The sequence below is a fragment of the Aethalodelphis obliquidens genome, unplaced genomic scaffold (assembly GCF_003676395.1).
Source record: "Aethalodelphis obliquidens isolate GAN/ISIS:26980383/991018 unplaced genomic scaffold, ASM367639v1 scaffold93, whole genome shotgun sequence".
Classification (NCBI taxonomy): Eukaryota; Metazoa; Chordata; class Mammalia; order Artiodactyla; family Delphinidae; genus Aethalodelphis; species Aethalodelphis obliquidens.
This window is the reverse complement of record NW_020838037.1, coordinates 3,545,310-3,569,799: the sequence shown is the minus strand read 5'-3', so window position 1 is coordinate 3,569,799 and position 24,490 is coordinate 3,545,310.

Here is a 24,490-nt window from a genome sequence, read left to right as displayed (position 1 = left end):
ATGATCTTTAAGGAGGAGAAATTTGATCTGAAAACTGAATGATGTAAAGGAGGAAAGTAAGTGAAATTCAGAAGAAGGGTTTTCCAGGCAGAGAAAAGAGTCATTGTGGCCTTGAAGTGGGAAGGAAAGGCTAATGTGGCAGAAATATATTTGCCAGTGTGGAAGAAAAGAGATGAGAAAGGAGACTGCTCCTACAGAAGAGATACAGGGACATGTTTGGGGGTGTATTATATGTGAGAGCTGAAAGAAAGAGATAAGTCAAGGATAACTACTAGACTTTTTACTTGAACAATGTGAAATGACAGTAGATTGCACGTGGTAGATAAATTTTAAGTGGTAGTTACATTATAATCATATATAAAAGCTATTTTTCATAAATGAAGGCCTGATTAATCTGATGATTGTTTTTCTTTTCTGAGTAACTCTCCTCCCTCTCTTTCCTTTTATTTCCTCTTTACATATTAAGAATCCTTAGAAGCTTCTGGGGTCAAATTTTGATTTATTTTCCCCTGTTACCTCCTGTGGAGAATTGAAGACATTGGGCAATAGATATAAGGAATATAGAAGAGATTTTAAAAACAACAACAACAAAAGAAGGGCCTTCTAAAGACAATAATATCAATGCCATAAACTGTGGAGTGTGAATTCATCAATCCTCTTCACCTGAAGTTAAAAACAAAGAAGGTAAAAATGAAGTAGTTCTTGGGTTTGCTCTCAGTGTCTTAAAAATTATGCTTCCACTCTGGTCTGTGTCCAAAACCTAAAAGATTATGGTATTCTAACAAAATTCTTTCCCCACCCCCTTTTTAATAATTGTATGCTATTGAAGGGAAAAAATTTCCTCTGAATATATAAGTAAGAAAATACCCAGGGAAAAAATAATTGCAAGTTTTCATGATTTTTCCCTTCTGCCCATTTTCCATACAATTTCACATTTCACAAAGGAGAAAAGTAGCTCTAAATGAGAAACAGTAGAAAGCAACATTGAGTTTCCACAAAACTTGAAAAGTAGAATCCTTGCCTTTTGCTGTGCATTTGTGGGCATGCTGTTTTCTTCAAAACAAATTCATTACGCTAAGATTTCCCCCTCTCAAAAGAAATGTTCTAGTGGTCAGATAAATACAACGATAGTTGAATATGAGAGGGGCAAAGGGAACAAACTGTATTTAATTATACAAGATAGAATTTCCTTATGACCTGAATTCTCCTCCGTACAGTCTACTAAGGATAAAACAATCATAAAACACATGAACATAATTCAATATGACCTTTCAGGATTAATATAAATTTCAATATAGCAAAACATCAAGCTAACTTATTTTAGCAAGTTTAAATGGGAAATGAGCAAGCCCATTGTAAGCAACCATGCAGAAATATCCACAGATATATACAACCATAAAAAATATCACCTCACAAAATGAAAATGAAGCACTTGTGTGGTCCCAATAATTGTAGCACTTAACATGCCAGAGAATCAGGCATTCAACTTAGATGAATATATATTATTTATGCCTAACTCAGTTACAGTCTCCAAACTACAGGGTTCATTTTTAAAACTGTAGTTTCTTAGTGGGGAAAAAAAAAGTATATTGGCTTCAAAGCTATGTACCTCCTAATGCTTTCTAATAGACTTCTATGTCTCTATTTTCCATAAGCAGTGCAAATATTTTACCCGGAGGTAATTCTGTGGTCTTCCAGAATTTACTATTATGTTTCTAAGCATGAAGCTTGACAACTGCTATTTACTTCAGAGAAGTTTATTCTATATCAAATTATAAAAACAAATGCTTCTTCTAGGGGTAATGCTACCATTAGGCATCATACATTTAATAAGTTCAATATCCATCATAAATGTTATAAACTAAGTCCATAAAATATCTACTTGGATTATCAAAAAGTGTATTATCAAAATACCTTGACAAATGCTTTCCTGTGATTTTATTCTATTGCTTAAAATTCCTTTAAAAATAAGAGGGCCTCAACTGGCAGCCACTCCCCACAGTGACAGATGCCACAGGGGCCACAAGGTATAGGCAGCTGCATTAAAGAAAAAATATGCCGGAGTGACCTTCAAGATGGCAGAGGAGTAAGACATGGAGATCACCTTTCTCCCCACAAATACATCAAAAATACATCTACATGTGGAACAACTCCTACAGAACACCTATTGAATGCTGGGAGAAGACCTCAGACTTCCCAAAAGACACCAGAGGGAGACCTACATGCAGAGGTGGGGTGAAATCCAAGGCTGAACCCAAGGAGCTGTGGGAACAAAGAAGAGAAAGGGAAATTTCTCTGTGCAGCCTCAGGAGCAGCAGATTAAATCTCCACAATCAACTTGATGTACCCTGAATCTATGGAATACCTGAATAGACAACGAATCATGCCAAAATTTAGGCCGTGGACTTTGGGAGCAACTATAGACTTAGGATTTGCTGTATCCAACTGACTAGTTTCTGATTTTTATTTTTATCTTAGTATAGTTCTTAGTGCTTGTTATTGATGGATTTTTTTATTGGTTTGGTTGCTCTTTTTTTAAAAAAGATTAATTTTAATACTTTTTTTATTTTAACAACTATTTATTTTATTTTACTTTATTTTTTCCTCACTTTTCTTCTGAGCTGTGTGGCCGACAGGGTCTTGGTGCTCTGGCCGGGTGTCAGGCCTGAGACTCTGAGGTGAGAGAGCCAAGTTCAGGACATTGGACCATGAGAGACCTCTGGGCTCCACATAATATCAAATGGTGAGATCTCTCCCAGAGATCTCTGTCTCAACGTTAAGACCCAGCTGCACTCAATGACGAGCAAGCTCCATTGCTGAACACCCCATGCCAAACAACTAGTAAGACAGGAACACAACTTCACCCATTAGCAGAGAGGCTGCCTAACATCATAATAAGTTCACAGACACCCCAAAACACACCAGCAATAGAGACAATAGAGACAAGATCAAGCCCCACCCACCAGAACACAGGCACCAGTCCCCTCTACCAGGAAGTCTACAACACCCACTGAACCAACCTCAGCCACTGGGGGCAGACACCAAAAAGAGCAGGGACTACGAACCTGCAGCCTGGGGAAAGGAGACCCCAAACAAAGTTAAACAAAATGAGAAGACAGAGAAATATGCAGCAGATGAAGGAGCAAGTTAAAAACCCACGAGACCAAACAAATGAAGAGGAAATAGGCAGTCTACCTGAAAAAGAATTCAGAGTAATGATAGTAAAGATGATCTAAACTCTTGGAAATAGAATGGAGGAAATACAAGAAACGTTTAACAAGGACCTAGAAAACTAAAGAGCAAACAAACAATGATGAACAACACAATAAATGAAATTTAAAATTCTCTAGAAGGAATCAATAACAGAATAACTGAGGCAGAAAACAGATAAGTGACCTGGAAGATAAAATAGTGGAAATATCTACCACAGAGCAGAATAAAGAAAAAAGAATGGAAAGAATTGAGGACAGTCTCAGAGACTCCTGGGACAAAACATACCAACATTCGAATTATAGGGGTCCCAGAAGAAGAAGAGAAAAAGAAAGGGTCTGAGAAAATATTTGAAAAGATTATAGTTGAAACCTTCCCTAATATGGAAAAGGAAATAGTCATTCAAGTCCAGGAAGTACAGAGAGTCCCATACAACATAAATCCAAGGAGAAACATGCCAAGATACATGTTAATCAAACTATTAAAAATTAAAGACAAAAAAAAAATATTAAAAGCAGCAAGGGAAAAGCAACAAATGACATACAAAGTAATCCCCATAAGGTTAACAGCTGATCTTTCAGCAGAAACTCTGCAAGCCAGAAGGGACTGACAGGACATATTTAAAGTGATGAAAGGGAAAAACCTGCAACCAAGATTACTCTACCCAGCAGGGATCTCATTCAGATTTGATGGAGAACCTAAAACCTTTAGAGACAAGAAAAAGCTATGAGAATTCAGCACAAACTAACCAGCTTTACAACAAATGCTAAAAGAACTTCTCCAGGCTGGATATAAAAGGAAGGAAAAGACCTACAAAAACAAACCAAAACAATTAAGAAAATGGTAATAGGAACATACATATTGATAATTACCTTAAATGTAATTGGATTACATGCTCCAACCAAAAGACACACATTGGCTGAATGGATACAAAAACAAGACCCATATATATGCTGTCTACAAGAGATCCACTTCAGACCTAGGGACACATACAGACTGAAAGTGAGGGGATGGAAAAAGATATTCCATGCAAATGGAAATCAAAAGAAAGCGGGAGTAGCAATTCTCCTATCAGCCAAAATAGACTTTAGAATAAAGACTATTACAAGAGACAAAGAAGGACACTACACAATGATCAAGGGATCAATCCAAGAAGAAGATTTAGCAATTGTGAATATTTATGCACCCAACATAGGAGCACATCAATACATAAGACAAACGCTAACAACCATAAAAAGGGAAATCAGCAGTAACACATAGTCAGGGACTTTAACACCCCACTTTCACCAATGGAAAGATCATCCATAATTAAAATAAATAAGGAAACACAAGCTTTAAATGACACGTTAGACAAGATGGATTTAATAGGCATTTGTAGGACATTCCATCCAAAAAAGACAGAATACACTGTTTTCTCAAGTGCTCATGGAACATTCTCCAGTATAGATCATATCTTGGGTCACAAATCTAAACTTGGTAAATTTAACAAAATTGAAATCATATCAAGTATCTTTTCCAACCACCATGCTATGAGACTAGATATCAATTACAGGAAAAAAAAACTGTAAAAAATACAAACACATGGAGGCTAAAAAATACACTACTAAATATCCAAGAGATCACTGAAGAAATCAAAGAGGAAATCAGAAAATACCTAGAAACAAATGACAATGAAAACACGATGACCGAAAACCTATCGGGTGAAACAGTTCTAAGAAGGAAGTTTATAGCAATATAATCCTACATCCAGAAACAAGAAAAATCTCAAATAAACAGCCTAACCTTACACCTAAATCATAGTTTAGGTGTAAGACCCTGAAAGCAATTAGAGTAAAAGAACAACAACAAAAAAAAAAACCCAAAGTTAGCAGAAGGAAGAAATCATAAAGATCAGATCAGAAATAAATGAAAAAGAAATGAAGAAAATGATAGCAAAGATCAATAAAACTAAAAGCTGGTTCTTTGAGAAGATAAATGAAATTGATAAACCATTAGCCAGACTCATGAAGAAAAAAAGGGAGAAGACTAAAATCAACAGAATCAGCAATGAAAAAGGAGAGGTAACAACTGATACTTCAGAAATACAAAGGATTATGAAAGATTACTACAAGCAACTATATGCCAATAAAATGGGCAACCTGGAAGAAATGGACAAATTCTTGGAAAAGCACAAACTTCCAAGCCTGAACCAGGAAGAAATAAAAAATGTAAACAGACCAATCACAAGCACGGAAATTGAAACTGTGATTAAAAATCTTCCAAAAAACAGAACCCTGTGAGGGTTTTACCCATGCAACTTAACTCATTACTGTCTTTGGAAAAGTCAGGGGAAACAATCAAGAAAAACATAGATAATCAAATTTCAGTTTCCAAAATTTTCTCCACAAGGGTATAAAGAAAACCATAAGATTTTATTGAAAATAACACTTCCTGTGTTAAATAGTAAGCCTAGAAACCCAGATTTATGGTTTCTGTTTTTTCAAATTAAAAAATACCATAGGTTTAGCTAGACTATGCAGTATTCTAAAAAATAGATATATTAAGGGTAGAGGAAGAGTAAAGATTTCCCTTTTTAAAAGTAAGATAAGGTTTATTCTAGTTCTAATGAGATAAGACAATATCTATTAAGTCAACAAAGTTTAAAAAGCTAGCAAAATATTTTATTCAAGACTACTGTAGAGGTAGTTTCACTCAGACGTTTGTACAGTTTGAGTTTTTTTTTTTTTTAAGTCAACTATACATGTGAGGGCTCATTAACAGAGCCCAATTAGAAAGTGGTTCATATTTTAAAAATTAGACCAGTTGACATTAATTTATAGAGTTAGAAGAAGTAAGCCTTCTAAATATCTAGCATGTTCTTACCAAATTCATACTAGAAGTTGGTTTTTCTCTGAATCTGTATTCATTACCAAACCACATGGCCAGAAGTTGTTCTTCTTAAAAGGTTTAATGCAGCTAAGTCTTTTTTTAATTGAAATATAGGTGACATACAATATTATGCTATCCTCAGGTATTATAAACTTGCATACATAATGAAACAATCAGCGTGATAAGTCTAGTAACCACCTATCCCCATACAAAGTGATTATAGTATTACTGACCATATATTCCTCCAGATGCCTCCCCAGGCGAATTCTATCAAACATTTAGAGAAGACCTAACACCTATCCTTCTCAAACTCTTCCAAAATATACCAGACAGAGGAACATTCCGAAACCCATTCTACAAGGCCACCACCAGCCTGATACCAAAACCAGACAAAGATGTCACAAACAAAGAAAACTACAGGCCAATATCACTGATGAACATAGAAGAAAAATCCTCAACAAAATACCAGCAAACAGAATCCAACAGCACATTAAAAGGATCATACACCATGATCAAGTGGGGTTTATCCCAGGAATGCAAGGATTCTTTAATATACGCAAATCAATCAATGTGATACACCATATTAACAAAATGAAGGATAAAAACCATATGATAATCTCAAAGGATGCAGAAAAAGCTCTTGACAAAATTCAACACCCATTTATGATAAAAAACCTCAAGAGCAGGCATAGAATGGCCATATATGAAAAACCCACAGCCAACATTGCTCTCAATGGTGAAAAACTGAAACCATTTCCACTAAGATCAGTAACAAGACAAGGTTGCCTACTCCCACTGCTATTCTTCAACATAGTTTTGGAAGTTTTAGACACAGTAATCAGAGAAGAAAAAGAAATAAACAAAATCCAAATCAGAAAAGAAGAAGAAAAATGGTCACTGTTTGCAGATAACATGATACTATACATAGAGAATCCTAAAGATGCTACCAGAAACTACTAGAGCTAATCAATGAATTTGGTAAAGTAGCAGGATACAAAATTAATGCACAGAAATCTCTTGCATTCCTATACACTAATAATGAAAAACCTGAAAGAAAAATTAAGGAAACACTCCCATTTACCATTGCAATAAAAAGAATAAACTACCTAAGAATAAGCCTACCTAAGGAGACAAAAGACCTGTATGCAGAAAACCATAAGACACTGATGAAATAAATTAAAGATGTACAAACAGATAGAGAGATATACCATGTTCTTGGATTGGAAAATTCAACATTGTTAAAATGACTCTATTACCCAAAGCAATCTACAGATTCAGTGCAATCCTTATCAAACTACCAATGACATTTTTCACAGAATTAGAACAAAAAATTTCACAATTTGTATGGAAACACAAAAGACCCCGAACAGCCAAAGTAATCTTGAGAAAGAAAAACAGAGTTAGAGGAATCAGGCTCCCTGACTTCAAACTATACTGCAAAGCTACAGTAATCAAGGCAGTATGGTACTGGCACAAAAACAGAAATATATTTCAATGGAACAGATAGAAAGCCCAGAGAAAAACCCACACACATATGGTCACCTTATCTTTGATAAAGGAAGCAAGAATATACAATGGAGAAAAGAAACCCTTTTCAATAAGTAGTGCTGGGAAAACTGGACAGCTACATATAAGAGAATGAAATTAGAACACTCCCTAACACAAAATAAACTCAAAATGGATTACAGACCTAAATGTAATGCCAGACACTATAAAACTCTTAGAGAAAAACATAGGTAGAACATTCTGTAACATGAATTACAGCAGGATCCTTTTGACCCACCTCCTAGAGAAAGGGAAATAAAAACAAAAATAAAGAAATGGGACCTAATGAAACTTAAAAGCTTTTGCACAGCAAAGGAAACCATAAATAAGAGGAAAAGACAACCCTCAGAATGGGAGAAAATATTTGCAAATGAAGCAGCTGACGAAAGTTTAATCTCCAAAATTTACAAGCAGCTCATGTAGCTCAATATCAAAAGAACAAACAACCCAATCCAAAGATGGGCAGAAGACCTAAACAGACATTTCTTCAAAGAAGATATACAGATTGCCAACAAACACATGAAAGGATGTTCAACATCACTAATCATTAGAGAAATGCAAATCAAAACTACAGTGAGGTATCTGGTCAGAACGGCCATCATCAAAAAATCTACAAACAGGACTTCCCTGGTGGTGCAGTGGTTGGGGTTCCGCCTGCCGATGCAGGGGACACAAGTTTGTGCCCCAGTCTGGGAGGATCCCACGTGCTGTGGAGTGGCTGGGCCTGTGAGCCATGGCCACTGGGCCTGTGCGTCCAGAGTCTGTGCTCCGTGGCGGGAGAGGCCACGATAGTGAGAGGCCCGTGTACCGCAAAAAAAAAAAAAAAAAAAAAATCTACAAACAGTAAATGCTGGAGAGGGTGGGGAGAAAAGAGAACCCTCTTGCACTCTTGGTAGAAATGTAAATTGATACAGCCGCTATGGAGAACAGTATGGAAGTTCCTTAAAACCTAAAAATAGAACTACCATACGACCCAGCAATCCCACTACGGGGCATATACCCTGAGAAAACCATAATTCAAAAAGAGTCATGTACCACAATATTCATTGCAGCACTAGTTACAATAGCCAGGACATGGAAGCAACCTAAATATCCATCGACAGATCAATGGATGAAGAAGATGTGGCACATGTATACAATGGAATATTACTCAGCCATAAAAAGGAATGATACTGAGTTATTTGTAGTGAGGTGGATTGTCCTAGAGTCTGTCATACAGAGTGAAGTTAGTCAGAAAGAGAAAAACAAATACCGTATGCTAAGACATATAATGAATCTAAAAAAAAGAAATGGTTCTGAAGAATCTAAGGGCAGGGCAGGAATAAAGACACAGATGTAGAGAATGGACTTGAGGACACAGAGAGAGGGAAGGGTAGGCTGGGACGAAGCTTGACATATATACACTACCAAATGTAAAATAGATAGTTAGTGGGAAGCAGCTGCATAGCACAGGGAGATCAGCTCGGTGCTTTGTGACCACCTAGAGGGGTGGGATAGGGAGGGTTGGAGGGAGACGCAAGAGGGAGGGAATATGGGGATATAGGTATACGTATACCTGATTCACTTTGCTATACAGCAGAAACTAACACAACATTGTAAAGCAATTATACTCCAATAAAGATGTTTAAAAAAACCCAAAAAGACACACAATTCCAAAAAAAAAAAGGAAGAAATTGGGGTGAATAGATCCTGGGTTACAGAATCAACAAATGTCCCATAAAAGCACCTGGAAGTCCCTGTGAAGTTTATGAAATAAGGTCCCAGTAGACAACAATTAAAACTACAGTTGATGATTAGTGCATGTAACAGAATCAGTTTCTTAACAAGTGAAAATGTTCTCAGAAATATCCTCATCTCATTCTGTGCTGATGTAACTAAGAAAACTTCGGTACGGCCAGCACTGGGCCAAGCAATTTATCATGACAATTGTAAAGTTCAGGTGTAGAACTGACAACTCTAGACCTGCCTAATGTAGGAAGACAACTCTAGACCTGCCTAATGTAAAGTTCAGGTGTAGAACTGACAACTCTAGACCTGCCTAATGTAGCCTGCATTTTATGCAATGATTCCTGGTGTAAATATAAATGCCTGTCTCAAGGCTATTTCTGCATCCATCCTCCCACAAATAGCTTTATAAGTATAACTTTGTGGTTTTCTGATTTGAAATGCAAACCATGCAGTCCCAGTTTTCTTGCTCCTGTTGGTATTTTTCTCTTGTCACCAATAATGTACTCTTTCAGATTTGGTGCTTCTTTCTACTTATTCTCAAGTTCAGCAGGAATATTAACAGTGGACATCATCTACCATAAGAAACAGCATGCAATATCCTGACTTTTCATTCCCCATATGAACTGAATGTGCATATGGGATTAGACTATATCATCCCTGTTCATATTTTAGGGTATCATGTTTCTGCCTGATTGAGTATATAGACATCATGGTCATGATTTTTTGGTAGCAAATAAATTGCTCTTATCTTAATATACGGTAAAGAGCCTCTAACACTTCTTTCTTTCCTAATATCTCCCTCTCCTCTTTCATGAACTTTTACTTTAAAAAATTAAAACCCTTTGCCTGTTTTTTGATTTTATTTATGGAAGTAAAAAGATAACCAGAGGGGACACTCCTCTCCCACCCACCCACACACAGATTCTCAAAGCCAAGGTCATGTCCTAGTTAGGGTAATTTTTTCAGTTGTAAGTAACAGAGACTCATTCAGGTCTTCTCGTGAAAAAGGAAATTTTTTATAAGGCATCTAAAGAGTCCCACAGTTATCCAAGGTTGGAAGTGAAGTGTGGTAAGGCCACCCTAGGGAGTGAGGACAGAGGCTGCTTGCCTCTTGGGGCCTGAGGCCTCCAGCATCCTGCTTCTGCCTGGGTTTCAGTTTCCTTCTCATCTGTCTCCCAACCATCTCCCTCTGAGATTCTCCTCTTATATAACTTTCAAAGGATTGGGGTCTTTTAATTGCCTCCCTAGATTCAGTTCTATAAACTTCAGAGCAAGTATTCATCACTGACTAGATCTTCCCTTGTCATCAAATGGTTCAAACTGTTGAGAGAGTCTGATTGGTGCACTTTATCTTTTGGAGCTGAATCTCTTACAGGTTATAGGTAGGGCCTATGTAGATGGGACCTGTTGTTAAAGCTTCTGTATTGGTCTAGTCAGCTGCAGCAGAAATACTGGGGGGCAAGTGGGGAGTAGGGTTGGTGGTGGGGGGAGGAGTGTTGAGGATATTTGGCCTCTTGTTTGCTCACCTGGGACAGTGGTCTGGGATTATTTCAGAAAGATGTCAGAACAAGTAATAATAAGTGGCATTTCTAACTAAAGTTTTTAAACTTATGCACTCAAAAATGCATCTTATGGCAACTATGCCATTTCTTTATATTTCATCTCATAATAAAAAAGAAATTTAAATTCATTTCTTATTTGATGTACTCATTCATGGAGTAAGACTAATCCATATCCATAAATATATTTTTGGGGAGTGGTAATGAAAAACTACCTTTCCCCCCAAGTTTTCATTGAGAATGATGCTGATCTGGACACAAGACATCAGAGCATTTGCCAATATTTACAAAAATACAATACATTGATCAACTGGTGTCAGCCTGAAAAATAATGAGATAAAACCTCTTCCTATGCTTGTTACTTGGGAAAAATGATTTGTTTTATATGTGTTGATAGATAGATAGATCATGTGAGGGCAGTTGAGGCAGTATGAGATTAAATATTTATTTGATAACATGTACCAACTTTGTTTTGAAAAAACAATGTCAGGGGACTGTACGAATTAAAATACTGGCATGCTGCACCAGCCCGTAGAACACAATTGATTCCTATATATTTTATGCATGTAGCTGTTGACTTACACTTGGAACTGGGGACAGAACTCAAGTTTGAGTTTTGTTTTTTAACTTATTAGCAGTATGGTATTGGACAAGTTGGTTAACCATTCTGTACATAAGTTTCTGTGTTTATAAAATGTGTCAAATAATTTGTCACATAATTTGGTGTGTAAACTATAAAGCATTAGTTTAATATTAAATACTTTTACTCCCTTTCAGCCTGTAGATAGAGGGACAGTGGTGAAAAAGGCTCTTTCTGTCTAGCTCAGTTCCAATGCTCTTGCATAAACTCATCTATAAATGATAACCTGTTGTCTTAAAATTGTTAGAGGTCAAACACCATAATTATGCCTATAACTGACTGTGAACTCAGTTATTGTAGCATTTATTTAATCTTGTGTTGTTCAACAGAGGGATTTAAACTATGTATCTTGGGTTAATTTTCCAAAGCTGATGCAATTGTTCCCACAATGTTTTGTGAGAAAAAGAATATCTAACAGGGAAAAAAAAAAATGTCTAGCACCTTGTATTCTCAAAGGCAAAAGTGTTCCTTGCTAGGTCAGTGGGATCAGGTTACTGCTAAATACACAGTGCTTTACTTGGTTAGCACAGATTTAATCTTGTTTCCACAGAAACCTAGAGTGTTCAGATACATGGCTTTATTCCTGAAATTCACATATATACATGAAAACCATCATTTATAAAATGATTATGGGAACATTTTTCAGCTAGAATTCTTTTTAGCTAGTACTGGAGACTGTAGCATTACTGTCCTAATGCTATTTCTTTCCCTATATTTTACTGAGTTGAGTTAACCATCACTGGTTATTTTTAAGGATGTAATTTATGATGTGGGACTAGACAAGTGGTAATTCATTCTTCTTGCTTTTTCTGATTTGTTTAAAATACTACTTTTGTAAGCAATAGAACATAGGGTACCAGGAATTAATCACTTTTAACTTAGTATGGGCTACCCTGCTGGGCTATTCCTGGTTGGCCATGGTAAGCCCCCAGATGAACATAAGTGGAACTCTTAGGTTTTGCAGTGAAAGCTTAGATAAAGAGAGATTGTCCCATTCACGGGAGAGCAAAAAATTTAAGACCCATGACTTGAACATTTAGCCTGTGGAGACAAGGCTTTCTGAGTTGTAAAACTACGGTTTCAGCCATTTCAAGAGATTGCTTTTGGTACTAATGTGACTTGGGTGTATATAGCGCAGAAAGCTTAGCATTCCGTTTGCCTTTGAAATGGTGGATATCCATTCTGTGAGGGCTGCCTTAGCAACCAAGCTTGAGGTGCTCCTCTGTAAGATACAAAAGGGCAACAGAGACCACATTCTTCCACTCTTATTAGGGTCTCATTACTTTTCTTCCCATAACTTATTCGCCTCCTTGGGAGTAAACCTTGAACTGAGCCCAAATTGTCACTTTCATCCTCCTTGATCCTGAGTTCATATTTTAGAAGATCAAAGATATTTTCCCCCAAATTTCTGTATCTAAACATATATTTTTTATTTCTTTGCTTGCTTTGAAACAAAATTGTCTAAAAATATGCTGTTGATCTTGGTCCCCTAATGCATTGACAATCATGCCAAGCTCAGTGAATAATTATGAAACTATTTAAAATGTTGAATTTTTTCCCACATTTTTGTGCTACCATACCCTCATCCATCCATCAGTTTTGCATGCATTGAATCTTGAAGGTAGGACACTGTTGTAGGTGCTGGGGATTCAGAGATGAATGAGACATAAACCCTACCAGCAATGAGTTTACAATCAAACAAAAGTTGTCCCTGACCACTTATACCACTCACCCGAAAATGCTGCTTTACTCTGTGCTTTATGCTTTACACACACACACATATATCCATCAACTGGAACATTTGCCAAAAATTTTCATGGGGACTGATATATATCTCATGGTAATAACAAATAATATGCGCATTTGTTTAGATAAAGGCTAAGGTAATCTGATAAAAATGCTATAAAATATAGTGGCTGCCTAGTTATGGGTGGGAGGCCAAGGGGAAAGGCAGCAGGGAAGGATTCCCAAGGGGCACAAGGAACTCTGGGAATTTTTTTCTTTTTTACATCTTTATTAGAGTATAATTGCTTTACAATGGTGTGTTAGTTTCTGCTTTATAACAAAGTGAATCAGTTATACGTGGAAATCTGGGAATTTTGAGTTTATTCATTATTGTGACTTTGGTAACAGTTTCACAGGCATATACATAAATCAAAAAATATCAAATGTGTAGTTTAAATATGTGCACATTATTGTTTGTCAATTTTATACATCAATAAAACTGTTAAAACCCTTGTAGCTTAAATAAATATTTATTTGTCTCTCACGTGTATTTGTTCTGTATCATCTGTCATAAGAGTTCTACTTCTCAGATTATTCAGGGACCAAGATTCCTTTCACCTTTTTGTTTTTTCATCTCCCTAGGGTGTTGCCTTCATCTGCATAGCTAATGTTAGTTTTCTGCTATATCTTCCGATATACTTCATGAGAAGAAAAAACTACACTCCAGGGAAATGAGTAATTTTAAATGAGAGATTATATGGAATTTGCACTTAACCTTTCTAGTCATATTTCTTTCCCCAAATTTGATCATATAGCCACATGTATCTGCAAAGGAAACTACAAAATGTGGACCCTAAACAGATGGCTTTGTGTCTGACTTAAACTCTAACAGAAAGGAAGAAAGAGAGAATGGGATTTGGCAAGACAACTAGCCATCTGCACAATAACTTTATTTATTGAGTACATACACTGTGCTATGCCCTGTGCTAATTGTTTTTTTTTTTTTTTTTGCGGTACGTGGGCCTCTCACTGTTGTGGACTCTCCTGTTGCGGAGCACAGGCTCCGGACACGCAGGCTCAGCGGCCATGGCTTACGGGCCCAGCCGCTCTGCGGCATGTGGGATCTTCCCGGACCGGGGCACAAACCCGTGTCCCCTGCATCGGCAGGCGGACTCTCAACCACTGCACCACCAGGAAAGCCCTAATTGTTTTATTATATTACTAATTTGTTCCTCCCAACTCTTCTATGAGAAAGATGTGATTGTTGATCATATCTAAAAGATGAATAAAACACATAGGGGCACACAGTTTGCATACAATGTAATTTCATGGTTTCAGTTACATAGACTGTGTAATGAATGTTGCCCCTTGAGTTAGATAATGAATGGTCATCACAACTGAGCCCTATGGCCCTGTCTAGGACTTAGGGAAGTTAATGAACCTTCCCAAGTTACTTGCACAGCTGGTAAGTGGCAGAACTGAGATTTAAAAGTGGCATAGATGGCTCCAGACCTTGTGCTCTTACTAGCCACACAAAACTGTGTGCTAACATGTTAGGTAGTGACTGTGCCTTAATGTCTTATCCCTCTCAACTAACTAATTTTAATTTTAATTGGGTTTTTATAGAAGAAAATTATCATGCATAGGTTAGATCAGCTGTTGGCAATTTTTTTTCTGTAAGGGTCCAGATAGTAACTATTTTAGGTTTGCAGCCTGTATGGTCTCTGTCACAAATACTCAACTCTATCATTATAGTGTGAAAACATCCATAAACAACATGTAAATGAATAATAATGGCTGTGTTCCAGTAAAACTTTATTTTCAAAAGCAGGCACTGGGCCAAATTTGACTCACAGGAAGTAGTTTATAATCCCTAGATTAGATAGAAATTTTAGGCCAATGCAGGATGAATTAGGGCAGGCTGATATCTCTTTTGTACAATGAGAATGACTTTTATCTACATGTATCACCACCTGGATTCACTGCTAACTTAAAAGGAAATAGGAGCTGTAGGCTGGCATCATAGCTGTTGCCCTGAGGCATTCTACTTTGTACCAAAGAGCTAACTCACAAATTTTAAACTTAATTTCTAGATTTGAAACATTACCAAGTAAAACCTGTAAATATCAATGAATTATTGTAAGAAATTAAAGATCCTAAGAGACTGAGATAATGTGAATTATTTTTCTGTTTTTATGGGGCACCATCCCTTCCAGCACACATAGTATACTTGATTGCCCAATAAGTCTTCAATAGACCACACCCTCTCTTACTTCCTCCAGGCCACAGCTACTATCATTGCCCCCAGTTAGGATATTCTTCCTCTCTTCTCTGCTTGGTCAATCTCCATCCATCTTTTAAGGTCTAGGGCAAATGACACCTCTTCTTTGAAGCTTCTGTGACTGACCCTCCTCCTACCTTTAACAAATTATTTTTCCCTTATCTTTACTCCTCTGGACTGTCTTACTCTGTCATTGAATTAGCTCTGTATTTTTCTGTCCTCCTGATGAAGAGTGAACATCCTGACAAGTATTGATAAAACTGTGATTGTTCATTTTCATGTCTCTTACATCTAGGACAGCACCTGGCACATAGTGAAAACACAACACATGCTACTGAAAAATAAATGATTTTACCTAGCAATATGCTGTGGTGTCTTAGTGACAAGGATGCAGTGGTAATTCATAAATGCTTATTAAACAACTTCATCAGTCTTATGAACTCTAGATGAGTTGCTATATATATATATATATATTTTTTTTTTTTTTTTCAGTACGCGGGCCCCTTACTGTTGTGGCCTCTCCCGTTGTGGAGCACAAGCTCCAGATGCGCAGGCTCAGCGGCTATGGCTCACGGGCCCAGCCGCTCTGCAGCATGTGGAATCTTCCCGGACCGGGGCACAAACCCGTGTCCCCTGCATCAGAAGGCGGACTCTCAACGACTGTGCCACCAGGGAAGCCCCGAGTTGCTATTTTTTATTAAAAAGAGTTAAATTGACTCAAAGATTAATAAAGGAGGTGGTAAATGCCACTCTCTGTTTACAAAGAAAAAATTACATATAAAGGGTAAATTTTGAACATTTTTATTATTTCCTAATCCAATTCTAATTCTGTTGTTTCATTATTTAGAACCCATCAATGACTGCTCATTCTCTCCCCAAATGAGGGCCAAACCCTCAGCAGAGCAGTTCTCAACATTGGCTGCACATCTATATCACCTGGGGAGCTATTATAAGATGCCCATGCTTGGGTTCCAACCCAGACCAATTAAATGAAGATCTCTGGGAGGAGAACACAAGCATCACAATGGTTTGACTCTATCTGGGTGATTCCAATATGCAGCCCAGGTTAAAAACCATTGAGCATGACCTGTAGTTAAAGTTCTCATCACTAATTATTTTGCGTAAAAAGTTTAAGTTTTAACTCTAATGTAATGGGAAGCAATGTGATCTTCATGTCTTAAAAAGATAAGTTGCCATTGTGAGGCATGTAGAAGGTAGAGGAGCAAGAATGGAAGATAAGTGGTCCAGTTAGGAGGCTACTGATGTAGTAAGTTATAATTGTAACACTCAATGACTTCTAGAGAGAAAAAGTGTTTTCTGCTTAATTCTTAGTTACCCATTAATTCTGTTAATGAAAAGACAACATTTTCCAAGCATTATAGTAAATTGCAGTTTTATTGTGCATGTATGTCACATTTGTCATGCCATATAATCCTTTTTAACTATTGAAGGGCCTCATGAACATTAAACATCAAAAGCTTTATGTAATTATGTCTGACTTGCAAACATCTCGTATGTGTACACGGAGATAGCCACTGCACTGGTAACTTTTATGGTGCATTTTAAGGCATGTAAAATTTAATATGCTTTTGAATAGTCGCTTTCATCTAAAACTTCAGTAATTAATATGCACACAAATTTAAGTTTATTAAGAAGGTAAATGCTGAGGAGACCTTCAAGATGGTGGAGGAGTAAGAAGTGGAGATCACCTTCCTCCCTCCAAATACATCAGAAATACATCTATATGTGGAACAACTCCTTCATAACACCTACTGAACACTGACAGAAGACCTCAGACTTCCTAAAAGGCAAGAAACTCCCCACGTACCTGGGTAGGGCAAAAGAAAAAAGAATAAACAGAGACAGAAGAATAGGGAAGGGCCCTGCATCAGTGGGAGGGAGCTGTGAAGGAGGAAAAGTTTCCACACACTAGGAAGCCTCTTCACTGGCAGAGATGGCGGGTGGGATGGGGACAGGGGCAGGGGGGAAGCTTCAGAGCCATGGAGGAGAGCACAACAATAAGGGTGCAGAGGTCAAAGCGGAGAGATTTCCGCACAGAGGATCGCTGCTGACCAGCACTCACCAGCCTGAGAGGCTTGTCTGTTCACCCGCCAGGGCGGATGGGGGTTGGAGCTGAGGCTCGGACTTTGGAGGTCAGATCCCAGGGAGAGGACTGGGATTGGCTGTGTGAACACAGCCTGAAGGGGGCTAGTGTGCCACAGCTAGCTGGGAGAGAATCCGGGAAAAAGTCTGGAACTGCTTAAGAGTCAAGGGACCATTGTTACAGGGTGCACGAGGAGAGGGGATTCAGAGCACCACCTAAATGAGCTCCAGAGACAGAGACGGGCATGCGATGCGGCTATCAGCACGCACACCAGAGACGGGCACGAAATGCTAAGGCTGCTGCTGTAGCCACCAAAAAGCCTGTGTGCAAGCACAGGTCACTATCCATAACTCCCCTCCTGGGAGCCTGTGCAGCCCGCCACTGCCAGGGTCCTGTGATCCAGGGACAACTTCCCCGGGAGAACACAAGGCACACCTCAGGCTGTTGCAACATCACACTGGCCTCTGCCGCCGCAGGCTCGCCCCGCATTCTGTACCCCTCCCTCCCACCGGCCTGAGTGAGCCAGAGTCCCCTAATCAGCTGCTACTATAACCCCGTCCTTTCTGAGAGAAGAACAGATGCCCTCAGGCAACCTACATGCAGAGGCGGGGCCTGATCCAAAGCTGAACCCCAGGAGCTGTGCGAACAAAGAATAGAAAGGGAAATTTCTCCCAGCAGCCTCAGGAGCAGCAGATTAAATTTCCACAATCAACTTGATATACCCTGCATCTCTGGAATACCTGAATAGACAATGAATCATCCCAAAATTGAGGCTGAGGACTTTAGGAGCAACTGTACACTTGGGGTTTGCTTTCTGCATCTAATTTGGTTTGGGTTTATGTTTATCTTTGTTTAGGACTTAGAGTTTATTATTACTGGCAGATTTGTTTCTTGATTTGCTTATTCTTTTCCTTTTTTTTTAATATATATATATATATTTGCACTACTCTTTTTGTGAGTGTGCATGTGTATGCTTCCTTGTGTGGTTTTGTCTCTGTAGCTTTGCTTTTACCATTGGTCCTAGGGTTTGGTCTGTCCATATTTTTTTTCTTTTTTTAAATTACTTTTAATTTTTTTATTTTAATAAACTTATTTTATTTTTTTCTTTCTTTCTTTTTTTCCCCTTTTCTTCTGAACTGTGTGACTAACAAGGTCTTGGTGATCCAGCTGGGTGTCAGGCCTGTACCTCTGAGGTGGGAGAGCCAAGTTCAGGACATACATCCACCAGAGACCTCCCGGTTCCACATAATATTAAACAGTGAAAGCTCTCCCAGAGATATCCATCTCAATGTTAAGACCCAGCTGCACTCAATGACCAGCAAGATACAGTGCTGGACACCATATGGCAAACAACTAGCAAGACAGGAACACAACCCCACCTATTAGCAGAGAGGCTGCCAGAAATCATAATAAGGTCACAGATACCCCAAAACACACCACTGCAAGCCATCCTGCCCGTCAGAAAGAAAAGATCTAGCCTCATCCACCAGAACACAGGCACCAGTCCCCTCCACCAGGAAGCCGACACAACCCACTGAACCAACCTTATCCACTGGAGGCAGACATCAAAAGCAACAGGAACTATGAACCTGCAGCCTGCGAAAAGGCGACCTCGAACACAGTAAGTTAAGCAAAATGAGAAGACAGAGAAATGTGCAGCAGATGAAGAAGCAAGGCAGAAACCCACCAGACCAAACAAATGAGGAGGAAATAGGCAGTCTACCTGTAAAAGAATTCAGAGAAATGATAGTAGAGATGATCCAAAATTTTGGAAATAGAATGGAGGAAATACAAGGAATGTTTAACAAGGACTGAAAAGAACTAAAGAGCAAATAAACAATGATGAACAACACAATAAATGAAATTAAAAATTCTCTAGAAGGAATCAAGCAGAATAACTGAGGCAGAAAACAGATAAGTGACCTGGAAGATAAAGTAGTGGAAACAACTACTACAGAGAAGAATAAAGAAAAAAGAATGAAAAGAATTGAGGACAGCCTCAGACACCTCTGGGAAAACATTAAATGCACCAACATTCAAATTATAGGGGTCCCAGAAGAAGAAGAGAAAAAGAAATGTATTGAGAAAATATTTGAACAGATTATAGTTAAAAACTTCCATAATATGGGAAAGGAAATAATCAATGAAGCCCAGTAAGTACAGAGAGTCCCATAGAGGACAAATCCAAGGAGAAACATGGCAAGACACATATTAATATCAAAAATTAAATACAAAGAAAAAACGTATTAAACACAGCAAGGGAAAAACAACAAATGACATACAAGGGAATCCCCATAAGGTTAATAGCTGATCTTTCAGCAGAAACTCTGCAAGCCAGAAGGAAGTGGCAGGACATATTTAAAGTGATGAAAGGGAAAAACCTACAACCAAGATTACTCTGCCCAGCAAGGATCTCATTCAGATTTGACAAAGAAATTAAAACCTTTACAGACAAGCAAAAGCTAAGGGAATTCAGCACCACCAAACCAGCTTTACAACAAATGTTAAAGGAACTTTTCTAGGCAGGAAACACAAGACAACAAAAAGACCTACAATAATATACCCCCAAAAATTTAACAAATGGTAATAGTAACATACATATTGATAGTTACCTTAAATGTAAATGGATGAAATGCTCCAACCAAAAGACATAGACTGGATGAATGGATACAAAAACAAGACCCGTATATATGCTGTCTACAAGATACCCATTTCAGACTTAGGGACGCATACAGACTGAAAGTGAGGGATTGGAAAATAATATTCCATGCAAATGAAATCAAAAGAAAGCTGGAGTAGCAATACTCAAATCAGACAAAATAGACTTTAAAATAAAGACTATTACAAGAGACAAAGAAGGACACTACATAATGATCAAGGGATCAATCTGGAAGAAGATATAGCAACTGTAAATATTTATGCACCCAACATAGGAGCACCTCAATACATAAGGCAAATACTAACAGCCATAAAAAGGGAAATCAACAGTAAAACAATCATAGTAGGGGACTTTAACACCTGACTTTCACCAATGGATAGATCACCCAAAATGAAAATAAAAAAGGAAACACAAGCTTTAAATGATACATGAAATAAGATGGACTTAATTGATATTTATAGGACAATTCCACCCAAAAACAACAGAATACACTTTCTTCTCAAGTGTTCATGGAACATTCTCCAGGATAGATCATATCTTGGGTCACAAATCAAGCCTTGGTAAATTTAAGCAAATTGAAATCGTATCAAGTATCTTTTCCAACCACAATGTTATGAGACTAGATATCAATTACAGGAAAAATAATCTGTAAAAAATACAAACACACAGAGGCTAAAAAACACACTACTAAATAACCAAGAGATCACTGAAGAAATCAAAGAGTAAATCAAAAAATACCTAGAAATAAATGACAATGAAAACACGACAACCCAAAACCTATGGGAAGCAGCAAAAGCACTTCTAAGACGGAAGTTTATAGCAATGCAATCCTACCACAAGAAACAAGAACCATCTCAAATAAACAACCTAACCTTACACCTAAAGCAATCAGAGAAAGAAGAACAAAGAAACCCTAAGTTAGAAGAAGGAAAGAAATCATAAAGATCAGATCAGAAATAAATGAAAAAAGAACTGAAGGAAACGATAGCAAAGATCAATAAAACTAAAAGCTGGTTCTTTGAAAAGATAAACAAAATTGATAAACCATTACCAGACCCATCAAGAAAAAAAGCGAGAAGACTCAAATCAACAGAATTAGCAATGAAAAAGAAGTAACAACTGACACTGCAGAAATACAAAGTGTCATGAGAGGTTAAGCAACTATATGCCAATAAATGAACAACCTGGAAGAAATGGACAAACTCTCAGAATAGCACAACCTTCCAAGGCTGAACCAGGAAGAAATAGAAAATATAAACAGACCAATCACAAGCACTGAAATTGAAACTGTGATTTAAAATCTTCCAACAAACAACAGCCCAGGACCAGATGGCTTCACAGGCGAATTCTATCAAACATTTAGAGAAGAGCTAACACCTATCCTTCTCAAACTCTTCCAAAGTATAGCAGAGGGACGAACACTCCCAAGCTCATTCTATGAGGCCACAATCACCCTGATACCAAAACCAGACAAAGAAGTCACAAAGAAAGAAAAGTACAGGCCCGTATCACTGATGAACATAGATGCAAAAATCCTCAACAAAATAATAGCAAACAGAATCTGACAGCTCATTAAAGTGATTATACGCCATGATCAAATGGGTTTTATCCCAGGAATGCAAGGATTCTTCAATATATGCAAATCAATCAATGTGATACACCATATTAAAAAATTGAAGGAGAAAAAACATATGATCATCTCAATGGATGCAGAAAAAGCTTTTGACTAAATTCAAAACACATTTATGATAAAAACCCTCCAGAAAGTAGACATAGAGGGAACTTATGTCAACACAATAATGGCCATATATGGCAAAGCCACAGCCAACATTGCTCTCAGTGGTGAAAAACTGAAACCATTTCCTCTAAGATCAGGAACAAGACAAGGTTGCCCACTCTCACCACTATTTTTCAACATAGTTTTGGAAATTTTAGCCACAGCAATCAGAGAACAAAAAGAAATAAAAGGAATTCAAATCAGAAAAGAAGAAGTAAAACGGTCACTGTTTGCAGTTGACATGATACTTTACATAGAGAATCCTAAAGATGCTACCAGAAAACTACTAGAGCTAATCAAAGAATTTGGTAAAGTAGCAGGATACAAAATTAATGCACAGAAATCTCTTGCATTCCTATACACTAATGATGAAAAATCTGAAAGAGAAATTAGGAAACACTCCCATTTACCATTGCAACAAAAAGAATAAAATACCTAGGAATAAACCTACCTAAGAAGACAAAAGACCTGTATGCAGAAAATTATGACACTGTTGAAAGAAATTAAAAGTGATACAAACAGATGGAGAAATATACCATGTTCCTGGATTGAAAGAATCAATATTGCAAAAATAACTATAGTACCCAAAGCAATCTACAGATTCAGTGCAATCCCTATCAAACTACCAATGGCTTTTTTCACAGAACTAGAAAAAAAAATTCACACTTTGTATGTAAAAACAAAAGACCCCGAATAGCCAAAACAATCTTGAGAAAGAAAAACAGAGCTGGAGGAATCAGGCTCCCTGACTTCAGACTGTACTACAAAGCTACAGTAATCAAGACAGTATGGTACTGGCACAAAAACAGAAATATAGATCAATGGCACAGGATAGAAAGGCAAGAGATAAACCCATGCACATATGGTCACCTTATTTTTGATAAAGAGGCAAGAATATACAATGGTGAAAAGACAGCCTCTTCAATAAGTGGTGCTGGGAAAACTGGACAATTACATGTGAAAGAATGAAATTAGAACACTCCTAAACACCATACACAAAAATAAACTTAAAATGGATTAAGGACCTAAATGTAAGAGAAAAAATTCTTAGAAGAAAACATAGGCAGAACAGTCTTTCACATAAATCACAGCAGGATCCTTTTTGACCCACCTCCTAGAGGAATGGAAATAAAAACGAAAATAAAGAAATGGAACCTAATGAAACTTAAAAGCTTATGAACATCAAGGAAACCATACATAAGACAAAAGAATGGGAGAAAATATTTGCAAATGAAGCAACTGACAAAGGATTAATCTCCAAAATTTACAAGCAGCTCATGCAGCTGAATATCAAAAAAAGAAACAACCCAATTCAAAAATAAGCAGAAGACCTAAATAGACCTCTCTCCAAAGAAGACATACAGATTCCCATAAACACATCAAAGGATGCTCAACATCGCTAATCATTACAGAAATGCAAATCAAAACTACAATGAGGTATCACCTCACACCAGTAAGAATGGCCATCATAAAAGGATCTACAAATAATAAATGTTGGAGAGGGTGTGGAGAAAAGGGAATCCTCCTGCACTGTTTGTGGGAATGTAAATTGATACAGCCACTATGGAGAACAGTATGGAGGTTCCTTATAAAACTAAAAATAAAACTACCATACGACCCAGCAACCCCACTACTGGGTATATACTCTTAGGCAACCATAATTCAAAAAGAGTCATGAACCACAATGTTCATTGCAGCTGTATTTACAATAGCCAGAAGATGGAAGCAACCTAAGTGTCCATTAACAGATGAATGGATAAAAAAGATGTGTCACGTATATACAGTGGAATATTACTCAGCCATAAAAAGAAACGAAATTGTTTTCTTTGTAGTGAGGTGGGTGGACCTAAAGTCTGTCATACAGAATGAAACAAGTCAGAAAGAGAAATACAAGTACCATATGCTAACAGGTATATATGGAATCTAAAAAAAAAGGTTTTTTTTTTTTTTTTTTTTTTTTGCTATATGCGGGCCTCTCACTGTTGTGGCCTCTCCCGTTGCGGAGCACAGGCTCCGGACGCGCAGGCTCAGCGGCCATGGCTCACGGGCCCAGCCGCTCCGCGGCATGTGGGATCTTCCTGGACTGGGGCACGAACCCGTGTCCCCTGCATCGGCAGGCGGACTCTCAACCACTGCGCCACCAGGGAAGCCCAAGAAAAAGGTTTTGAAGAACCTAGGGGTAGGACAGGAATAAAGACGCAGATGTATAGAATGGACTTCAGTACACGGGGCGGGGGAAGGGTAAGCTGGGACAAAGTGAGAGAGGGGCATGGACATATACACACTACCACAAGTAAAATAGATACCTAGTGGGAAGCAGCCACATAGCACAGGGAGATCAGCTCGGTGCTTTGTGACCAGCTAGAAGGGTGGGATAGGGAGGGTGGGAGGGAG